The 21,810-nt window shown below is 40.3% G+C and overlaps 1 protein-coding gene across 3 annotated transcripts in view; it reads left to right on the top strand.

Moving 5' to 3' along the window:
- LOC134212895 (inositol-pentakisphosphate 2-kinase) overlaps nt 1-21,810 on the top strand; it is a 507,776-nt gene that overhangs the window by 160,780 nt on the left and 325,186 nt on the right. For 2 of the 3 annotated variants that reach the window (XM_062691194.1, XM_062691191.1), the window contains one exon: nt 1,087-1,114. The exons of the other annotated variant lie outside the window; for it this stretch is intronic. The gene's annotated coding sequence lies outside the window, so the exon portion shown is untranslated. The remainder of the gene's footprint in view (nt 1-1,086; nt 1,115-21,810) is intronic. 3 annotated transcript variants of the gene reach the window in all.

A 21,810-nucleotide genomic window follows, 5' to 3' on the forward strand; every position in this document is an offset into this window, starting at 1 on the left:
TGGAATGGCATAATTTGTAATTCCCCAGTATCCTTGAAGTAGGGATTCCTCCAAATACAATTGCGTTCTGGGAGAGGAATTTGTGCGACAGGAATTGCCGCGAACTTTTGGAAAGGCAATTCTCCAAAATTCCTGGATGATTGTTCCGTAGAATTTCTGTAAAAAGATTAGTTTCTTAGAGTTTCCTAAAGAGAAATTCTCAAAAAATCCAGAAACAACAATATTACACATTTCTTGTAGAAAGAGTTTTCTGAATGCCCGAAGAAGAATTTTCCCAAAATATCTGAGGTAGATTTCCTTTCCGCGAAAAAGGAATACTTGTGTTGAAGGGGGTAGGGAGGGAGTTAGTAGGCTGAAGAACTTTTGAATTATTGCTGGAAGAATTCCCCAGAATTCCTGAATGGGTATGTCTTCAGAGTTCCTGTGAAAGGAATTCTCCAGAATTTCTGGAAAATCAGTTTCTAAGAGTTCATGAAGCAGGTATTTCCCAGAAATCCCAGCAGGAAGATTTAGCTCAGAATTCAAGAAAAGTTACAGTCTGGAAGGGGCCGTTTCCTAAAATCCTTGTAGGAAGAGTTCTACTGGGAAGGATTCCCCAGAATTCATAGGGATGGATAAACCCTGTATTTTTGTAATATAAGTTTCCCAGTTTCCCTGGAAAAGGAATTTCGCTGAATTTCTGAGGGATAATTTTCTCAGAATTAAATAAGAAGGAAATACCCAAGCGGTCTTGTTGAGTAGGAATTATTACATCTAGGTAGTGGGTTTGAGTCCCAATAAGACCCGTGGATTTTTTTCCTAATCTAATAACAATTTGTCCATTCCGAAGATTATTAACTAATATTATTGTTAGTACGACTGAATCGGCGAATAATATGCGCTAACGAATTTCAAATTGAATAGTAAATATTTTCGGTAGGTATATTGTTGTTCATAGTTATGTATGTCAGAGCTTTGCCTTAGAATAGTGCTACACGACTTCCAATGTCATTTGTCGGGTCGAATTGCTAATCCGACTTCTTTCACATTTAGCAATATTATGTCAAAAAGTATCGAAAGTAATCTCCACACTTTCTTCTTCTCCAGACGTTCCTGGTTCCACGGCACGAATAAGGTAAGTTGTAGCACTAATCGTTCGAGTGGTGAAACCATATCGAATAAGCAATTTGCTCAACTCGAGCCTGCAACCGCAGAGACCGTGTTGTATATTTTACAAAGTTGTCGACACCTTTCCAGTTAATGCTTGCACACCTTTCGATGTCTGCGACACAGCTATCTATGCGTTCCAAATTATGCTTATGTCCAATGCGGGAAGGAGGGAAGCACCAAAGACGGTCGGTTATGGCGGCATTATGCTCTCGACGATGAATGGCACATTATGATGCTCTCCTCACGAATCCAACTAATCAGCACGCGGTCATCGTCAGACCCAGAGGCTAATTGCTGCGACTGCGCTCTGGCGTTGTAAACCCGCTTACGAAGGCTTTCACGCGTTGCGCCCGCGCCCTCTCCGGAGATCCGAGTTTTTGTTTTGATTGATATTTCGACATTCATCGTGTCCGGCCGCAGCAGCAAGCCGTCACCATAAAACCTAACCAGTCGTCATCTTCGGGGGGCCTTCGCAGATATAAATTTATGACCGAGTGTGGGTTGGGCCATCATCAGCAATGGCGAGATCATCTGGGTATCTACAGCGTCCATCGTTGTGGAGCCGCTAGGATACGTGCCCGGTCACGTTGGATCTTGACATTAATTTTACGACTTTAATGGAGCTTTTGTAGTTCCCAGTGTTGCGGCTGCTATTGCTTTTGACGCTCATGGCAGTGGATGGATGCTGGTAGAGATATTGATCAGTGAGTTGGATACAGATCTCGTTTTGTGGTTTTATAAACTTGTCCAAGGATATCTAGCCGCTGGATGTGACTGTTAACGATAATTTCGATGTTATGGCTTAGGAAAAAAATGCGTCGTGTAATCCGGCATATAGTTTGTTAATTCAGTTTACCAGATTGAACAAAAATACCTAAAGAAGATAACACTTCTTTTACTCTTGATCAGTAAGTCATACGTCTCATTTATCAGCCAAAATCCATTCGAGGGAATATAAACGATAACAAAGTTTTGATCATTCGCAAGATCGATTAAGTTCTAGTTCAGCTACAAATAATGGTTGAATATTTCATTTGGTACAAATGATCCATCGTTCATATTGATTGGACCAATTCATTCGATTTCCATCCAATTCGAAGTGGCAGATGAAACCTTCTTTACCTTTCCCACAGCATTAACAACAGAACCAATTTTACAGTATCGATGCTTCGCCATATCTGAGTCCAGTCTGGCCTGGCCTATCCAACAAATTCTTAGATCCAAATCGCTTTTTTTGAACAGGGTATGCTCTCTAGAGGTCAACTTCCATGCCATGACTGCGCAAAATGGCTTTTGCCTAATTAAAAGATAATTTAAATTCACCCATCCACAAACCCACGCCGTTGTAAAAATAGTAAATTAACTGGTGGAGGTGGTGGCAGGATGGTGTCGGTTCGAAGTGCAAATTCACATGAAAAGCGTTCCGATCGCCATCCCGTCCGAGTGTCGTTTCTAGGGTGCAGATCTGCGCTGCCGTAAAGGCGCCGACAGCAGAGCCCACAAAAAAAGAGAAATTACCAAACCGGAAAGTTGCTTTTTTTGCGAAACAAGTTTCTGCTATTTGCTGCTGCCGGTTGTGTTGATGTTGCGGGAACAACGCGACGGCTCCTCCCGGGTCCATTGTCGATGCCTGACGAATAATAGGTGGGATACAACTACGAAATGTGATGGAGATCAAACAGAACAAATACAAATAAAATACCGTGAAAATGGGGTTTGGTTTATGTGCGAACCGCACTCTAATGTTGCTACAAGCCTCGTAATATGTAGTGATGAGTTCTGTAGTTTGCATAGGTATTTAAAACGAACGGTGGAGTCAATATTACAGCAAAGGGCATCTAAGTCGCGATGAGTTGTGTTTGAAAACGGAGAGTTGTTCGCAGAATTCTGTGGTAACAAAGACATAGTGATCGGGATAGTTCATCCATCATCGACCGGTTCACAATGTCACGTAGATCTCCCGTGACGGCTTTACAGAAAATCAAATCGGCCACATCTTTGTCAGCTGAAAATGGAAATGGAATCTTCTTGGTAGTGCCGATTTCGCGTATGATCATCACCTCCTCATCGACGAAATAGGTCTGCGCATCACGCGGATTCGTCGGCAGGAGGAAGAGTTGGAGAACGGTTTAACACACGCCGACTGGAAGATGCCACGGTGAAAAAATCCTTCGTTGAAGATATTCCGGAAGGTGGCAGTGTGGAAGACCAATGGACCGCCATCAAGAACGCTGTCCGCGCTGATCAACCAGTTAGTTAGTTAGAAATTATCATCAGTGAAGAGTCCATCCCGGGACAAAATATCCCAGTATTTTCTAAATTTCGGGTTTTCCCGAATCCCAGGAAATATTTATTGAAATCCCGAAATTCCCGGGATTCTCAAGACACGTGTAAGAAAAACAAATCGCTTCTAGAAATCAATGAACTTTTCTCATGTCTGATTAAAAAAATCTGCGAAAAATGTAACAAAGCAGTAGTTTTTTTTTTACAAAATCAACTTCTACCAACAGCAAATATCTGTTTTACCAATCTACCAGTATCTGCTCTAATAAACGAACGTTACTTTCTGATTACAGCATCAACCAAAGTTGCATAATTTCCGCGCAAAGTGGTTTAATGCTCAGAAAAAAATATTATGATATGCCATGTCGTATGCTGCCCTTCTACGCATAATTGTCCCATGTTACCTTTGATGAAAAATCTCAAACTCGAGTCAATTTGTCCCATTGAAAGAATGAAGTTGTTGTTTGATGATAATAGAGACTGAAACCGGTTTGAATAAGTATTGATTCGTTTTAAGTCTTGGAAAAGTGCAGCCTACGCTCATAACATTCCAAAAATTTTGTTAAATTTTAAGAACCAATCGATTTTGAAATTAGTGGGACAAATTAACTCGAGTTTGGATTTTTTTTCATCGAAGGTAACATGGGACAATTATGCGTAGAACGGCAGTATGGTTCGTACTTAATAAAGGTAAGATGTCAGACCGCATCGTGCTTTCGTGCTATGCGGTTCTTTTCTCTCTTTGCTGAAGGAAGTTTTTAATACCACCCGAAGCTGTTTTAATTTCAACAGTGCTTCTCAGCGTTATTTGTACCTACTGATCCCGTTACGATCTTTGCTTTGCTTTGGAAGTAAAATTCCGACAAGCGGTGGTAATCCTGCAGGGACACCGTTCTGAAAAAAAAAACTCTTAGAAGGTCACGTATCTACGCTCAGCAATGAGCATTAACAAAAACAAGTCAAATTCTAGTTTTTCAAACATGCCTACCTCACTGCAGGCAGGCAAAATTTCATTTCTGAAAATTTACCAACGATGAATGATTTTCAAACCCGACTTTGATTTTCTAAATGAACAATTCAAGACAATATTTTCAAAATGACTTATCTGCTTTTGTAAACAAAGATTCAAACGACGATTTCACGAATCTGAGAGCTCTCCCACGCAAATCAACAACATCAACATGTAGCGGAAACCTTCACCTACCTATTGATGGTGTTGGTTTGCGTGGGAGAGCTATCAGATTCGTCAAATCGTCGTTGGAATCTTTGTTTACAAAAGCAGATAAGTCGTTTTGAAAATTTTGTCTTGAATTGCATCACATGATTTAGGCAATGTTCAAAGCAAACACCAAAACTTAAGCTGTTCAGGTTGGTATCAAATTTACTCAAAAAATTGTTATTCAACTTAGTTTTAATGGATCCAAACAAAAAAATGAAAATTTTAAATTGGAATGATCGCTCTTTAAAGGGTAAGGAAGATAAATTATTCAACTTCCTGTCAGTTCATAATGTGCACATTGCCATTATAACTGAAACATATTTAAAACCTGGTCTTTTCATCAAAAGAGATCCAAATTATTTTATTTACCTAAATGATCATCTTGACAGCGCCTGTGGTGGGGTTGCCATTGTCATTAATAGACGTATCAAACATTAATTATATTCTTCGTTTGAAACCAAAGTTTTCGAAATCTTAGGAGTTTCTGTTGAAACAAAATTGGACAATTTATTCTCTTTTATTCCTACCTACTTGCCTTTCCAGTGCAATGGGCAGCAAAGAAATTTGTTAAGAGCTGATCTTCAAATTCTAACTCGCAACAAATCCATTTTTTCATAATTAATGTCTTAAGGGTCTGTCTCATTTGGAGAATTAAACTTAAAAGTGACAGTTCGAAAATAAAAAAATCTGCGAGCAGGGTTATTTGATAATTATTGAAATGTCACTTTTAAGTTTAATTTCAGTTTAATTATCCAATTGAGACAGACCCTAAATGCTAAGCACCGTTCATGGAATAATGCTCAAAGCAATTCCAATGGTAAAATTTTATTTGAAGATTGTTCTGCAAGATATTATACTATTCAATATCCCAATGGACCAAATTGTTTTTTTTTGCAGTCGAAATCTTGCGACAATTGATTTAGTTTTGACAGATTCGAGTTAGCTGTGGGGCCAATTGGCAACTCATGGTGACTATGACTGTGATCACCTTCCTGTGACGTTTGAAATCTCACAAGAAGCTATTAACAATCCAATCAGCTCTACTTTCAATTATTTTAGAGTTGATTGGGATTTATATAAAACGTATATTGATAGGAATTTTGTTGTTGGCATTCCTCTCGATACCAAAAGTGATATTGATAATGCTCTCGTATCTTTGACAAATTGAATTGTCGAAGCCAGAGGCATTGCAATTCCTAAATGTGAAATTAAATTCAACTCCATTATTATTGATGATGATCTTCAGCTACTGATCCGTCTTAAAAATGTGAGGCGAAGGCAATACCAAAGAACTCGCGATCCCGCGTTGAAAGTTATTTGGCGTAAAATACCAACATTACTCTGGCTCGAAGTTGGATCCCAGTTCAAAACGCTTTTGGAAATTAACGAAAATTCTTTAAAAACCTCAAAAGCCAATTCCAGCGCTTAAAGAGGGAAATAAAATTTTATTAACAAATGGCGAAAGGACTCAAAAACGAAGACGTTCTCAATCAAGAGAATGCTTTTGACCCTTTGTTCGCGAAAACAAAACACCGATTCTTTAGAGCGTGATGCTTAAAGCTGCAATGATTTTTTATTCATTAGTTTAATTCAATTTTCAAACAAATATAATTATGTTAGCTTACAGATTCGGTTCACCCTAATGTTTGATAGATCTCGCGAACAAATGGGTTTATTACCGTTGTGGTTTGCCCTACAAGAAATTCAATCGTCTTTTTAAGTGTTTAATGAGGGTATTTATCCCTATATACTTAATCCGTGAATCAAGTTCATCTATGTGTGGTTTGGAGTATGCGTTAGGATGGGCTTCTGGGGTTTCTATGGAGACATAGGTTATGAATTGTATTCCTGACAAAAGATATATCGGTGGTCTAACCTGAAATATAACGATCTCTATTGAACATTAGCACCTCGCACTAAGCCTCACTTCACAAAGCCACACTGTTTTGCCACTTGTATTCACTGTTGGCATATAAATTTTAAGGGCAAGATTAATTATAATAATCGGAAACTAGTGTAATAGTTGCAATATCGCATCTGCATAACAAAATATCCTTCATGGACCTACTGCATATTATATTGCTATCTACAATGGCCGATGGTTTTCTCTCATTTTCATCCCTTAACAGTTGGCAGTAGTTGGCAGGGTTGCCGAATGTGCTGCGTCGCCAACACCCTTCGTTGGGAACTAATTTGGATGATGTGAGATCTATCACTAAAAAAATTAAAAAATATGAAAGCACCGGGCGATGATGGTATTTTCTACATACTTATCAAAAAACTTCCTGAGAGCTCTTTATCCTTTTTGGTTAATTTATTTAATTTTTTTTCTTCAAAAGGTGAATGGAAAAACGCCAAAGTTGTTCCAATTTTGAAGCCGGACAAGAATCCAGCTAAGGCTTCCAGTTATCGCCCAATCAGTGTGCTTTCTTCAATATGCAAACTGTTTGAAAAGATGATTTAAAATAGAATGATAATTCATATTAATGACAATTCTATTTTTGCTGATGAGCAATTTGGTTTTCGCCACGGGCATTCTACTCAACAAATCTGAAGGATATTCGACTGGAGCTGCTCTTCTTGATATAGAGAAAGCATTTGACAGTGTTTGGCATGAAGGTTTGATTGTAAAATTGATGAATTTTAATTTTCCTCTGTACCTCTGTACCGGCCAAACTGATGCGGCTGATTCGTATAACGTTGGACAGATCGAAATCAAGTGTAACGGTTGCGGATGAAATATCGACGTCATTTGTTACCTCAGATGGATTAAAGCAGGGTGATGCACTCTCGAATCTGCTGTTCAATACACTGGATTTTGTTTTTACACGATTTTCACTTTCTTAATTTTACACCCATCCTAAATGCCCAACGCATATTGATTACCATGTGATTTTTCTTTGAATTATTTAGGATTTTTTGGAACATGTTGCATAGATTTTGGTGGCAAATTGAAGTCACACGAACAAATATACGAGCGGAAAAAATCGTGTAAAACAAAATCCTGTGTATAGCATTCGAGGGAGCGATTAGGAAAGCTGGTGTGCAAAAAAAAGGTACCATTATCACAAGATCGCATATACTCCTTGGCTTTGCGGACGATATCGATATTATCGGGAATGATCGCCGTGCACTGGAAGATGCTTTTGCGAGGATTGGACTCACGATCAATACCAGCAAAACGAAGTACATGGTCGCTGGCAATCAACGTGGGTTCATTAGTGGTGGTGGTAGTAAAATGTTGCTGGATGGTGAAAAAATTTAAGTGGTAGAAGGATTTGTGTATTGTATATTGTGTAATATGTGTATTAGTGACGTGCGATAATGATGTTACCCGCGAGGTAAAAGGCGTATTGCAGCTGCAAATAGGGCTTATTACGGACTTCATAACCAGCTTAAGTCCCGTAGTCTGCAAACGAAAACAAAACTCGCGCTGTATACTACACTGATTCTTCCGGTGGATGGATGTTCAGAGCGACTCGAAGCGATTAGCCCAGGATCGAGCCCATTAGAGAAGGATACTCCATTCTGCGTAGGTTCATCGAAGAGCTGTAGATCATCAAGTATCAAGTAAGTATTAAAAATGTCTCGCACTTAGGTTCATAGGAGTGATAGATGATGGGTATCTCTTGATCCAGCAGCATTAATCACTGTCAGAACTTTAAATATAGTTGAGTTATTACCTGAGGAAAAATCGATGAAGAGAAATCGATCAATGCAGATACTCCACTATGATCCTAAGCGCAAGATATGAGGGATCTACAAAGTAATATTGCTGTAAGGAACATGAGAAAATAAAAACCCTTCTTGCCTCCCAACATCCTCTTCGATCAATACTTTAGAATTTATCATAATATTTTATGATGATAATTTATACATTTGAAATTGCATAAATGTAAAAGACTCCAATATGAAAAATTTAGATTTTTGTATTTAGTTTTTGTTAGATCTGTTAGATTTCGATAACTTTTAAATTTGAAAACGGTCCCGATGGTCCTTCATTATAAGCAGGAGGTCTAGCGTTCAATCCCAGGCTCGTTGTACCTAGGTATTCATAATTGTTGTTTCGTTTTCTACCAAAACAATCCATTCTGTTGCTCCTTTCGCACTAAAAATTCCAAAAACTTCCATGGCACCTATGACAAATCGTAGAGTTCTCTGCATCTTTCTTAAGTAAGTGTTCAGCTAATGCAATAATTCACGAGAAGAGAATGCTTATTCACGCTCATTCACGATTTTCGCCGAGAATCAATCTTATGAGTGATAAAAATATTTCGCTCACTAGTCCTGCTTTTGACTGATATTTATTCTACATATATAAACGCATCACTCAAGAATAGACAGCCCAATATTTGCCAATTTATATCCCTTTTATTCTTCTATTTGCGAGGAAAAATGTTACGATGAAATTGGAATACTTTGAAATCAAAATCCAACCTCTCCGATGAAATGGTTTGTCGTGCCTTTTTATGGTAATTTCAAATCATTTCATCTAAGTAGACATTACCATCAGTTAATGGAAAGATCGATTTGTGCTAATTCTGGTTTGGTTACTAAATTAATACGAAAAGTGCTATGATAAAAATATCGAAATAATTAAAAAATGTTCTGAATAACTGGTTTGGGTTTTAAATAAATTGTGTACGTAAAAAAAATATTAGAAAATTTATTAGTTTTGGGCGAGACAAGGTTCGCCAGGTCAGCTAGTTAAGTATAATTTCCGTGCGATAAAAAGAGAGGGCAATACAATTTTACTTAGTCACTGAGTAGATAAAAGTTCAGCGTGATTTTCGTTGCTCTTCTGAGTTCGTTCTACGAGAAAAGAGTGGTGAGTAAAAGATGTTTTCCGCAGCAAATTACGGTTACTAGAGTCACTATTTTGAACGGCATCGGTCGCTACCAGCCCTACCCTACATTCGCTTACAACTCGGCAGTTCAGGTTTCAAATCAAAGTGATATGCGTATGAGATTGTCTGCCACAATTTGCCCCTTGTCAAGTTGAAGATATATAAGATATGACTAAAAACATCGAACATATCATAACTTTTGTCTTTTTTTCTAGTTTTTAGTCGCAACAGTCGCCAAACGACGTATTTTAATATTATCTAAATCTTTCTAAAACATGCAAAAATAAAGATATGATGCAATAACCATTTTAGGGGGTTGTTGGTATGAAACGTGAAAAATCTACAATAGTAATGAAATTACAAAAATTACAAGCTTTTTTGACAAACTTTTTTTTGGCGAAATTTTGCTACAACTTCACGTAGCTCGGTGCTTCGTTCTGGTCGTGCTGCCTATCGGTCGCGAAAACCGTACCTCGGCTTGCCAGTATCCGATATCGAGACTGAGGCCGCGCCCTTACGGTGGCCGGTACAGTTGGTGTCGGCTCGTTGGCTCCGCCTTTCGTTCGTTCGATGGCAGTGAGTGCGCTCGTGCAAAACAAGGGTAAGCCTGGTAAGGGCATTTTCTTCAAAGTGGAAATCATAGTCGTTTAGCGTCGGTAGCTGCGCAATCGGAGAGAGACGCTGCGAAAATGAAAATGTATTCGCTTGAAGGGAGTTTATCGCGTTTCTGCGTCAAATTGACGGTGGTTGACGTTGGCGTCAGTATCAATAAAGTGAAATTTTCTCTAGATTCTGATTTCGGTTCGGTTGCTGCTTGCGATTGGAAGGCGCATGATTGAAAACAAATCGGTTCTTTTCAGAACCAGCTTTTTGCTCAGGGAAAGGTTGAGCAGAGACAAATAGTGAGCATTATAATCGCAAATAATGCAAGCACTTATTGTTGGGAGTCGCTGCAAAATGGCATTGCGTTTCAGCGATAGATCATCGTTGGCGTAAGTAACAGTCAGGTGAAATTTTCTCTCAAGATTCGGGTTTTGGTTTTGTTGCTGTTAGTGATTGATTATTGAAAATAAATCGGTTCCTTTTATAAAATAGAAAGTAGATCCGAGGAGAATTTTCTTCAAAATTCAAATCACAATTACTTGAAGACCATCAAACAATGGCATCGACTACAGTCGCAGCGGCTTTTTTTCCTTTTTGGTTACATTTTCCACTGCGACCAGTTGGTTGATCTATCCCAGTTGATTCCAGCGGCTTAAAAAAAGTTATAACATATACATCGAATTTAAAAAAAATTGAATACACTACATTTTATGTAAACCTACGTCCAATTGGCGGTCGTGTCTCGGATACAACCTTCTACTTTTTTCTCATTTCTAGTGGCTTTAAAATGTGGCCCTCAACCGGGTACATTTTTTTTGGCCAATAATCAACGTTCCATATGATTAGTTTTTTTTTCAATTTTGAAAACAATATAGTTACATCAGGAGAAAAGTTAGCTAAGGTATGTTGCTTGCCATCGGTGTTCATATTGCTGCCTAATACTGACTTAAAAAAGCTACACAGTAAAAAATAAAAAGTAATATCACATCAGATTTGATGCACATCATCGCCGTCGTAAATATAATGTTTTATTACACCTGAATGACGTAACAAAAAGTTGACGTACTTGATATTCCGTCTTCAAGTTAAAGCAATGTAATTCATTTTCGACGTAATATTTTTGATGTAACTAGGAAAAACGACGTAAAAACCGGTCTGGGGTATTCGGATTTTTTTCTTTCATGCTCGAAAATACATTTCCAGATGCAACAATTTTAAATTTTATTTATTCAAAACTCATTTTATTGTATCCACAAATACTTCTTCTTCTTCTTCTTCTTCTTCTTCTTCTTATATGGCTCTACATTCCAACTGGAACTTGACCTGCTTTTAAACTTAGTATTCTATTAGCATTTCCTCAGAGTAACCAGAAGGTCAAATTAAAAAATGAACCCCGTTAATAAGAATGAGAAACCGTTTAAATTGTTATAATTTACGGTTTAAATATATTATAAAATTTATTTAATATATATTTAATTATTATTTACGTATTATATTTTATCGGCGGCGGCATGGCGGCGTTACACTGTTGGTGATCGGCAAAAGAGGCGGCGTTATCAGTTCGGAATAGAATCACTCCCGAAGCTATACCTGGAGGATTTCCCAGATTGACCCAGAAAGTTCATCCAGACAAATCTCTCGGAAGTTCTGCTAAGGGTTCCTCCGGCAGTTCGTCCAAGGATTCTTCTGGAAATTCGTCCAGAATTAGCCTCCAAAAATTTATAAGGAAGTTCCTCTAGATATTCCTACGAAAGTTCTTCTGAAAATTGCTCCATAAATTCCTCCATCAATACCTCACGAAGTTGCTTCTGAAATAGCTTCGAAAGTGGTCCATGAATTCCTCCAGAAATTTGTCCAGGAATTTCTCCGAAAGATCCTCAAGGTATTGTTTAGGAAGTTCCTCCACGAATTTCTTCGAATGTTTCTCATACAATTCCTCGGAAAGATCGTCTGGAAATTCCTGTCTGCCTTTGGGAATACATCCATGAATTCATTTTTTTTTTTTCACAATTCAATCCAGCAATTCCATCGGAATTCCATCCTCTAGAAATATCTCCGGAAGTTCCTCCAGGAATTTCTCCGGAAGCTTCTCCTGGAATACTTCCGAATTCCAGGAATTCCTCCGGAAGTTCCTCCAGGAATTCCTCCAGAAGTTCCTCCAGGAATTCCTCCGAAAGTTCCTCCAGGAATTCCTCCGGAAGTTCCTCCAGGAATTCATCCTGAAGCTCCTCTAGAAGTTCCTCCAGGAATTCCTCCGGAAGTTTCCCAAGGGATTGATCCGGAAGTTCCTCCAGCATTCCTCCGGAAGATCCTCCAGGAATTTCTCTGGAAGTTCCTTCAGGTATTCCTCCGGAAGTTCCTCCAGGAATTCCTCCGGAAGTTCCTCCAGGGATTCCTCTGGAATTTTCTCTAGGCATTCCACTGAAAGTTCCTTCAGGTATTCCTCCGGAAGTTCCTACAGGAATTTCTCTCGAGATTTCTTCAGGAATTCCTCTAAGATTTCCTTCGAAATTCTTCCAGGAAGTCCTCCGAAAGTTCCTCCAGGAAATCCTCCGGAAGTTCCTCTAGGAATTCCTCCAAAACTTCCTCCATGGATTCCTCCAAAAGTTCCTTGAGCAAATCATGCAGAGGGTACTTCAAGAATTCCTCCAGAAGTTCCGCAAGTTTTTTCGCTATTTTTAAATCTTTATTTTCGTGATTTTTCATAAATATTATAAGTTCATCAACGACAAGTTCCTTCACTAATTCACGCAGCAGTTATGTCAAGAATTCCGCATGGGAAGCTCCTCCAGGAAATCCTCCGAAAGTTCCTCCAGGAAATTCTCCGAAAGTTCCTCCAGCAAAACCTCCGGAAGTTCCTCCAAGAATTTCTCCGGGTGCTCCTCCAGGAATTCCTACGCAAGTTCCTCCAGGAATTCCTTCGGAAGTTCCTCCAGGAATTTCTTCGGAAGTTCCTCCAGGAATTCCTCCGGAAGTTCCTCCTGAAATTGATCCGGCAGTTCTTCCGAAAGTTCTTTTCCTCCGGGAGTTCCTCTAAGAATTTCTCCAGAAGCTCCTCTTCCTCCGAAAGTTCCATCACAAACTCCTCCTGAAGTTCCTTCGGGAATTCCTCCGGAAGTTCCTTCAGGAATTCCTCCGGAAGTTCCTACGGGAATTTCTCCGGAAGTTCCTTCGGGAATTCCTCCGGAAGTTCCTTCGGGAATTCCTCCGGAAGTTCCTTCTGGAATTCCTCCGAAAGTTCCTTCGGGAATTCCTCCGGAAGTTCCTTCTGGAATTCCTCCGAAAGTTCCTACGGAAATTCCTCCGGAAGTTCCTTCGGGAATTCGTCCGGAAGTTCCTTCGGGAAGTTCCTTCAGGAATTCCTCCGGAAATTCCTTCGGGAATTCCTCCGGAAGTTCCTTCGGGAATTCCTCCAGAAGTTCTTACGGGAATTCCTCCGGAAGCTCTTTCAGGAATTCCTCCGGAAGTTCCTTCAGGAATTCCTCCGGAAATTCCTTCAAGAATTCCTCCGCAAGTTCTTTCGGGAATTTCTCCGGAGGTTCCTTCGGGAATTCCTCCGGAAGTTCCTTCGAGAATTCCTCCGGAAGTTCCTTCGGGAATTCCTCCGGAAGTTCCTTCGGGAATTCCTCCGGAAGGTCCTTCGGAGATTCCTCCGGAAGTTCCTTCGGGAATTCCCCGGAAGTTCCTTCGGGAATTCCCCGGAAGTTCCTTCGGGAATTCCCCGGAAGTTCCTTCGGGAATTCCCCGGAAGTTCCTTCGGGAATTCCTCCTAAAGTTCCTTCAAGAATTCCTCCGGAAATTCCTTCGGGAATTCCTCCAGAAGTTCCTTCAGGAAGTCCTCCGGAAGTTCCTTAAGGAATTCCTCCGGAAGTTCCTTCGAGGATTCCTCCGGAAGCTTCTTCGGGAATTCTTCCGGAAGTTCCTTCAGAATTCTTCGGAAGTTCCTTCGAATTCCTCCGGAAGTTCCTTCAGAATTCCTCCGGAAGTTCCTTCGGGAATTCCTCGGAAGTTCCTTCAGGAATTCCTCCGGAAGTTCCTTCGAATTCCTCCGGAAGTTCCTTCGAATTCCTCTGGAAGTTCCTTCGGGAATTCCTCCGGAAGTTCCTTCGGGAATTCCTCCGGAAGTTCCTTCGAATTCCTCCGGAAGTTCCTTCAGAATTCCTCCGGAAGTTCCTCCAGGTATTCCTCCAGAAGTTCCTCCGAGAATTCCACCAGAAGTTCCTTCATTAATTCCTCCGGAAGTTCCTCCAGGAATTCCTCCGGAAGTTGCTTCATGAATTCCTCCGGAAGTTCCTTCATGAATTCCTCCGGAAGTTCTTTCATGAATTCCTCCGGAAGTTCTTTAGGAATTCCTCCGGAAGTTCTTTAGGAATTCCTCCGGAAGTTCCTTCGAAAGTTCCTTCGGGAATTCCTCCGGAAGTTCCTTCGGGAATTCCTCCGGAAGTTCCTTCGGGAATTCCTCCGGAAGTTCCTTCGGGAATTCCTCCGGAAGTTCCTTCGGGAATTCCTCCAGAAGTTCCTTCGGGAATTCCTCCGGAAGTTCCTTCGGGAATTCCTCCGGAAGTTCCTTCGGGAATTCCTCCGGAAGTTCCTTCGGGAATTCCTTCGGAAGTTGCTTCGGGAATTCTTATGGAAGTTTCCTCGGGAATTCTCATGGAAGTTTCCTCGGGAATTCTCATGGAAGTTCCCTCGGGAATTGTCATGGAAGTTTCTTCGGAATTTCTACGGAAAATCATTCTAGAATTCTTACTGAAGTTCCTTCGGGAATTTCTCCGGAAGTTTCCTTAAGGAATCCCTCAGGAAGTTCCTCCAGGAATTTCTTCGGAAGTTTCTCCAGAAATTCTTTCGGAAGTTCCTCCAGAAATTCTTCCGGATGTTCCTCCAGAGATTCCTTCGGAAATTCCTACAGGGATTCCTTCGGAAATTCCTACAGGGATTCCTTTAGAAGTTTCTCCAGGGATTTCTTCAGAAGTTCCTCCAGAGATTCTTTCGAAAGTTCCTCCAGGAATTTCTTCGAAAGTTCCACCAGGAATACCTTTGGAAGCTCCTCCGGGCATTCTTTCGGAAGATCCTTCAGAATTCCTCTGGTAGTTCCTCCAGGAATTCCTTCGGAAGTACTTTCAGGAATTCCTTCGGAAATACTTCCAGGAATTCCTTCGGAAGTTTCCGGAGGAATTCCTAGAGAACTTCCGGAGGAATCAATGAAGGAACTTCCCGAGTAATTCCTGGTGGAACTTTCGAAGGCATTCCTGGAGGAACTTGCGAAGGAATTCCTAGAGGAGCTTCTGAAGGAATTCCTGGATGATCTTTCGAAGGAATTCTTTGAGGAACTTCCGAAGGAATTCCTGGAGGAACTTCCGAAGGAATTCCTGGATGAACTTTCGAAGGAATTCCTGGAGGTACTTCCGAAGGAATCCGTGAAGGAACTTCCGAAGGAATTCCTGGAGGAACTTCGAAGCAATTCCTTGAGAAACTTCCGAAGGAATTCCTGGAGGAACGTCCGAAGCAATTCCTTGAGGAACTTCCGAAGGAATTCTTGGAGGAACTTCGAAGGAATTCCAGGAGGAACTACCGAAGGAATTCCTGTAGGAACTACCGAAGGAATTCCTGGAGGAACTTCCAAAGGAATTCCGAAGGAATTGCTGGAGGAACTTCGAAGGAATTCCTGGAGGAACTTTCGAAGGAATTCCTGGAGGAAGTTCCGCAGGAATTACAGGAGGAACTTCGAAGGAATTCTTGGAGGAACTTCCGAAGGAATTCCTGGAGGAACTTCCGAAGGAATTCCTGGAAGAACTTCATAAGGAATTCCTGGAGGAACTTCGAAGGAATTCCTGTAGGAACTTCGAAGGAATTCCTAGGGAATTTCTAGAGGGATTTTCTGAAGAAACGTCCGCAGGAATTTCTGGAGGACTTTCTGGAGAAATTTCTAGAGGAACTTCCGCAGGAATTTCGAAGGAGCTTTCTCACAAATTTCTGGAGGAACTTCCTGAGGAACTCCTAGAGGAATTTCTAGAGAAACTTCTGGAGGAATTCCTTGAGGATCTTCAGAAGGAATTACTTAAGGAACTTCTGAAGGAAATTTCCACAAGAATGTCTGAAGAAACTCCCGCAGGAATTCCTGGAGGAACTTCCGCAGGAATTCATAGGAGAACTTCTAGATGGATTCTGATATGTCTCAAGATGGGTTTCGGTGCTGATCTAAATTTATCCACTTCCTTGAAGGTATTGGGTTTCCGGGAACACTTACGGACGTGGCCAATGTATTCAAACCGTCTGAAATTCTCATCTACTGAGCTTATCTTTCAAAATCATGGAGTTTTATATGTCGCAAGATGGGTTTCGGTGCTAATCGAAAATTGTCCGCTTCCCTGAAGGAACCAGGCTCCAGGAACACTTTCGGACGTGGCCAATGTCTCCAAAATCTCTTGAAAAAAAAACATGTATTGTGCTTGTCTTTCAAAATCATGAAGTATGATATGTCGCAAAACTGGTTTTTACACCATTTGAAAAGAGTCCACTACCCTGGGGAATCAGGATCCCGGAACATCCGGAACCATGTCCTGGTAATCCAATTGTATCAATACTAATTTCCTATGCTGGTCAATGACGATTGACCACGTTTGCATCAACATTCCTGGCACTTTCGTTCATTTATCAATTGTTTTAAAAAATTACCCGCTTTCGACTGCACCTGACCCAGGACCCCCTTAAAAATCCGGCCGGATTGGCACCATGATTAAATCAAGTAGTGTACCAAAAGATAGACATGATGACGCTCCTTTCCTGAAAATTTCATGGCAATCGGACGAAAAATGAGCCCCACAGGTTATTTCAATTTTGATTCCTAAGTCTGACTGAAACAGGTTAAGTAAAACTATTTTCTTTCAGCAAGGATTCTACAGGATCATTCATCAGAAAAAAACAAAAGTAGCATGAAAAACAAGAATTGTACCTAGGAAAACTTTCCTGATCAGTTCTAAAAACCATGCCTTGAGAGTGTTACCTGTCTTCTCAAATTGATTCTGGTTGACATTGGTGATCGATTATCTATTTTGTCTTCTCTTTCTCTCTGCCCTCCATTGGGTCCGTTTACCGATCCGGTAACATTTCGGTTTTTCCTGGCGCCCCAGGCCCGTCAATGCGTCTCCCGCATCATGATTATTGATCCCCTAATTGGACAAATAGTAAATATTCCACCGGGTTGTTCTGCAACAAAAAAGCAAAACACTTTGAAAATGTTTTGAACCATTCGTGCAAAGGAAATGATCTTACCTGCAGGATTCCTTTGTTTCGGATACATTCTGGTTCCGCACGAAAATCGAGTGTAGCCAATCGAGTATATTTGAGATGCCTACATGACGTACAGTCATTCCCAATACTTTCTGCCACCACAAACTATTTTTTTCTTCCGAAGAACGTCACTCACAACGAAATGCAATCAATTGAAATGAAAACCTCAGGCGATAACCTGCCTGAGATGACAGTTCTGATTCGGTTATGTAATGTTACATATAATTAGCGCAATATTATCACATTTCAATGTAATATTTTGTTTGTTTCTGAACTTTAACGCAGTGCAGTTTTTCGAATGTAATAAATGCATAAGAAAAGAGGTAATTTTATGCTTGTTAAACGCAGACATAAAAATATTTTTAACAATTAGATTTTACGTTGAGCGATGTACAAATCCATCGATCCGACGTAAAAATACGTAAAATCTGTTTTTACATAGAATTATTGGGTACGTCTTGAGAAGTTGCGTCTTGGCATATTAATATATTTTTTGCTGTGTATGAGGGAAAAACGCATCTAGGCCCACAACCGAAGACACTCTCTTACTATTGAATACACAGGCTACCAACACGATTTTATCCACTGTGTCAGTGTAACGAACAACTCAGATGACCACTCATCCCGCGAGGGGAATTGTGTTGAAATTTTCCTGTAACAAAAACTACTGATGAACGTGATATCTTTTGGAGCAAAGACAGCTTAGTCCCAGTTAATAATAAGCGGTAACAACGAAGTGTTGGTAGAACTGCTGTTTACAGGATTCTCTTCCACGGAATCTCGACTGCCTGGGCATAGTGAATTCTCGCTTAACTTTTCAAAAGGACCTAAGTAACATTTTTTTCGTGAATTAATTTGAGTACTGCAATCGAAAGCTTTCAAGTTGTTCTATTGATTGCGCTATTCAAATTAATTCATGAAAAAATATTATGAGTCACTGAAAAGTTAACGAAATACTCTTGCCACACAAGATGCGGTATAGACGCTATAACTGAGTAAATGCTAATAGAATACAAAGTTGATACGCAGGTCAAGTTTTACTTGGAATGTCGTCACGTCTTTTATGTGGAAGCGTTAAAATGGTTTGTTTGCATTTAAGAGAACATATTGGGCTTTCAAACATAATCTTATGAAGAGCGGGAGTCTCAGGCTCCTTAGCAATTTAAAGCTAGATTCCAGTTTCAGCTCAATGCGAAAATTTCCAAACCCGACTACGAAATGAACCCATCAAACCTCGCCATGGTTTTCTGTGTAGATCATCGCGGTAGTGCCATTCAAGATTCCCAATATTTTGATTTCCAAATGAATAATCAAAAACTTGATATTTCTATCACGGCTCGTTGATATTTATTTATTTCATTCTTGAACTAGTGAAATTTTTCTGGCTTATGAAGTAATGTTGATTAAAACATAGTTAATACACTTAGAATTGGTGATCCAAGCCAGTTTAACATTAATCGTTTTTCTTATGGGGTTTGTAAACTATGTAAAACGCAGTTGCTACTAAATGTTGCCTACTTGAACTTCTTCTTCCGCCACGGTCAGCCGGTTGAAGTTATTTTTGAGTGAGATTTGTTGGAGATTACGTGAATGTAATAACCACAGTCTCCAGTTAACCTTGCGTGTAAAAGAGAAGAATTGCTAATGCGGAGATGGCGAGTTCGATTCTCGTTCCGGTCCTGGATGTTTTCGGGTGAGACACATTCTTGACTCCCCAGGCATAGTGTATACATTGTACTTGTCACACACTGTATTACACACTCATGCATTAGCGGGCATAGAAAGCTTTCAAATATTAACTGTGGAAATGCTAAAATAACACTAAGATGAAAAGCAAGCCAAGTTCCAGTTGGAATGAGCCATAGAAGAAAAAGAAGAAGAAGTAACCACAATCATCAAGCCTACAGTAATCCGGACATATATTCAGAATTAGTACTATACAAGAAGTCTACCATTTACTTTAGGTATTCTATTCTTCATGTAGTTCTGGTTTCGATCAATTTTGGCTAATTTCAAACTTTTTTTTACAATATAGAAGCATTGGCAATTGTATTAACTCAATCCTCTCAAATGACTACATGCTTACATAGCTAGCTCGCTGTCACAATAACAGTATATCTACACCACGTCCCCACGTCTCCACCATTATTGGGTTTCAGTACCTTTCGTGGGACACAAAAAAACGGGGCTTTTCGCAAGACCGCTGACTGCAAGAAACCAGTTCGATCGAATAAATCAGAGTCGCGCCGTCGATTTCTTCAATTGCATCAGTTGTGCAGTGAGCGAGGGCGACTTCAGGAAAGCGCAGAGACACAAACATATTATCGATCGATGGCGATGGCGGCTGCGGGTGACTCCGATCACAGAGAACCACCGTCACCGCGTGCAGCGACGACGATGATGGCGGCGGCGGCGGTGGCCCCTACATGTCGTGCTCATTTCCATTCCAAATTGGAAACTCATTACTAGATTCGCGAGCAAAGTCGGCGTTGCTGTTGCAACGGATTGGTGAACGCTACACCAAGCAAGAAAAACATGCGCAGAAATAAAACCAGATCAGGTAAGATCGGTATACGGCTGCGAAAAGCTACGACAGCGCTGTCTTTTGGCCGCAGCACACTGGTTTAGTTGGTCAAGATTGTAAACATTTTCTATAATACTGCCGTTTTCATTTTGGAATCACTTCGTTTATCAATGTATTTTTTACTTTTTCTCTTCTCTAATCTTTATTTGACTACAACCATTATTCAACTTATCTATCCTTCATCTTACTTATTATCGCTAAAATTTAGAACTCGACTACAACATTCTGGCCAAATTTGAGTTCAATGAATTCTAACAAATCCCTGAAAATAATAAAACAATTTGTGCTAAAGTAGTCATTTTGTTCCAGGGTTTCTTATGTCATTGCTTGGCAACGAAAAAAAAACTATATACTAATATGCTAATAATTCCTACTTTGTGAAGTGATAATGATTTTGACCCATCGAACCACAGTGCCATATACTGCAACGGTAACTGCGCTAGTCCTAAGGCACAGCCTGAATCACAACCGAGCTACTACAAGAAGCGAAGTGCAGTTTTAGGTGCCGTTCACTTTGCATCTTTGATCGGCCGGTCGGTCGGTCGGTCGATTTGAAGAAATCGCCATTCCTTGTGCTGGACTCTGGTGAACGTTTGGCGTTTTCCAATTTTGGGTTGAAAATGCTATGAATGCAATATCGATTGGAGCTTTGAAGCGCGTTGAGGAGTTGCTTGAGGAGATGCGGGGAAGGTACCTTAATCCATCAATCAAGTTCGGCTTGAAACGAAACTCCCATTCAAGGGGGCGAATGTGATTTGGATTTAATGATGGTGATTGTAAATTGATCAGTACAGTACCTATATACAACAACCGTGTTGGATTGGTTGTAGATACAAAATAATTTAACTATATGAAGAATCGTCATCGGGGATGACAATGGGTCTAGGGGGTGAGATTGAGTCATAACTCACTGGTAGTCTAGAGACCGGAAAACCAAACCACCCGCAACGGTTTCTTAAATTTTGATTTCTTGTCCTTGTCCTTAACTTTAAGTCCATGTTACAGATATTCTTAGTTGGTGACCTATTCTCACTTCCCCACCTCCAATGACGGATCGCAAGCTGTGTTTCCTTTCAAGTAGATTGATTAACAAAGTTAAATCGTAAGCATTACACGATTTGATGAAACACGCTAAATTCATATAATCATGAATCATTGCCATATTTCACAATGCGCATTAATTGTACCCATCTTATTCTATACAAGCATGCATTTTGATTTTCTGAATGTCTTTTTATCAATTTATTTATTTAGGGGAACTGTTCCGTTTTCTATCTCACTGAACATATATTTATCTAATCGCAAAACAAAGAAATACAGCACCAATCTCGTCGCTGCTTTTGGCTAACACGCGTGCTCACTAGGGTAAAAATCACAAAAATAAGAAGCAAACCAAATTCCTTTTCTCTGTTTTGTTTTTGATGGGATGGAAATAGGAGCTATGGGATTAAGTGCCGAACCGTTCCCCTATGTTATCTCCATTTACAAACAGTTGCTGTACACATTTTTTCATGGACGATAAAAACTGACAAAAAAACATAACTCCTTCATCGGAGGCTCTCTGAGCCACTAATTCGACAGCTTTCGTCATAGTATAGTGATATGCCCAGAGGGTCTGTCCGGCTAGTTTGCACGCGGACATCTGCCACTTTGGCATCCAGTGTGCCACTACGCTAACTGCGTCCACTGATGCAGATAATTGGTAGGTTTCACCATTTTCCTGTCGACGACGCCGCTTTATTGCCTCTTAAACTGTCGTCTCATCAGCAACAGCGGTAGCAGCCGGCAGCCAGCGTCGTAAATTACAGCTCCATTCGGATGCGTTTTTTCACGAA

This window comes from Armigeres subalbatus, chromosome 2, assembly GCF_024139115.2.
Source record: "Armigeres subalbatus isolate Guangzhou_Male chromosome 2, GZ_Asu_2, whole genome shotgun sequence".
In the NCBI taxonomy this organism is placed as follows: Eukaryota; Metazoa; Arthropoda; class Insecta; order Diptera; family Culicidae; genus Armigeres; species Armigeres subalbatus.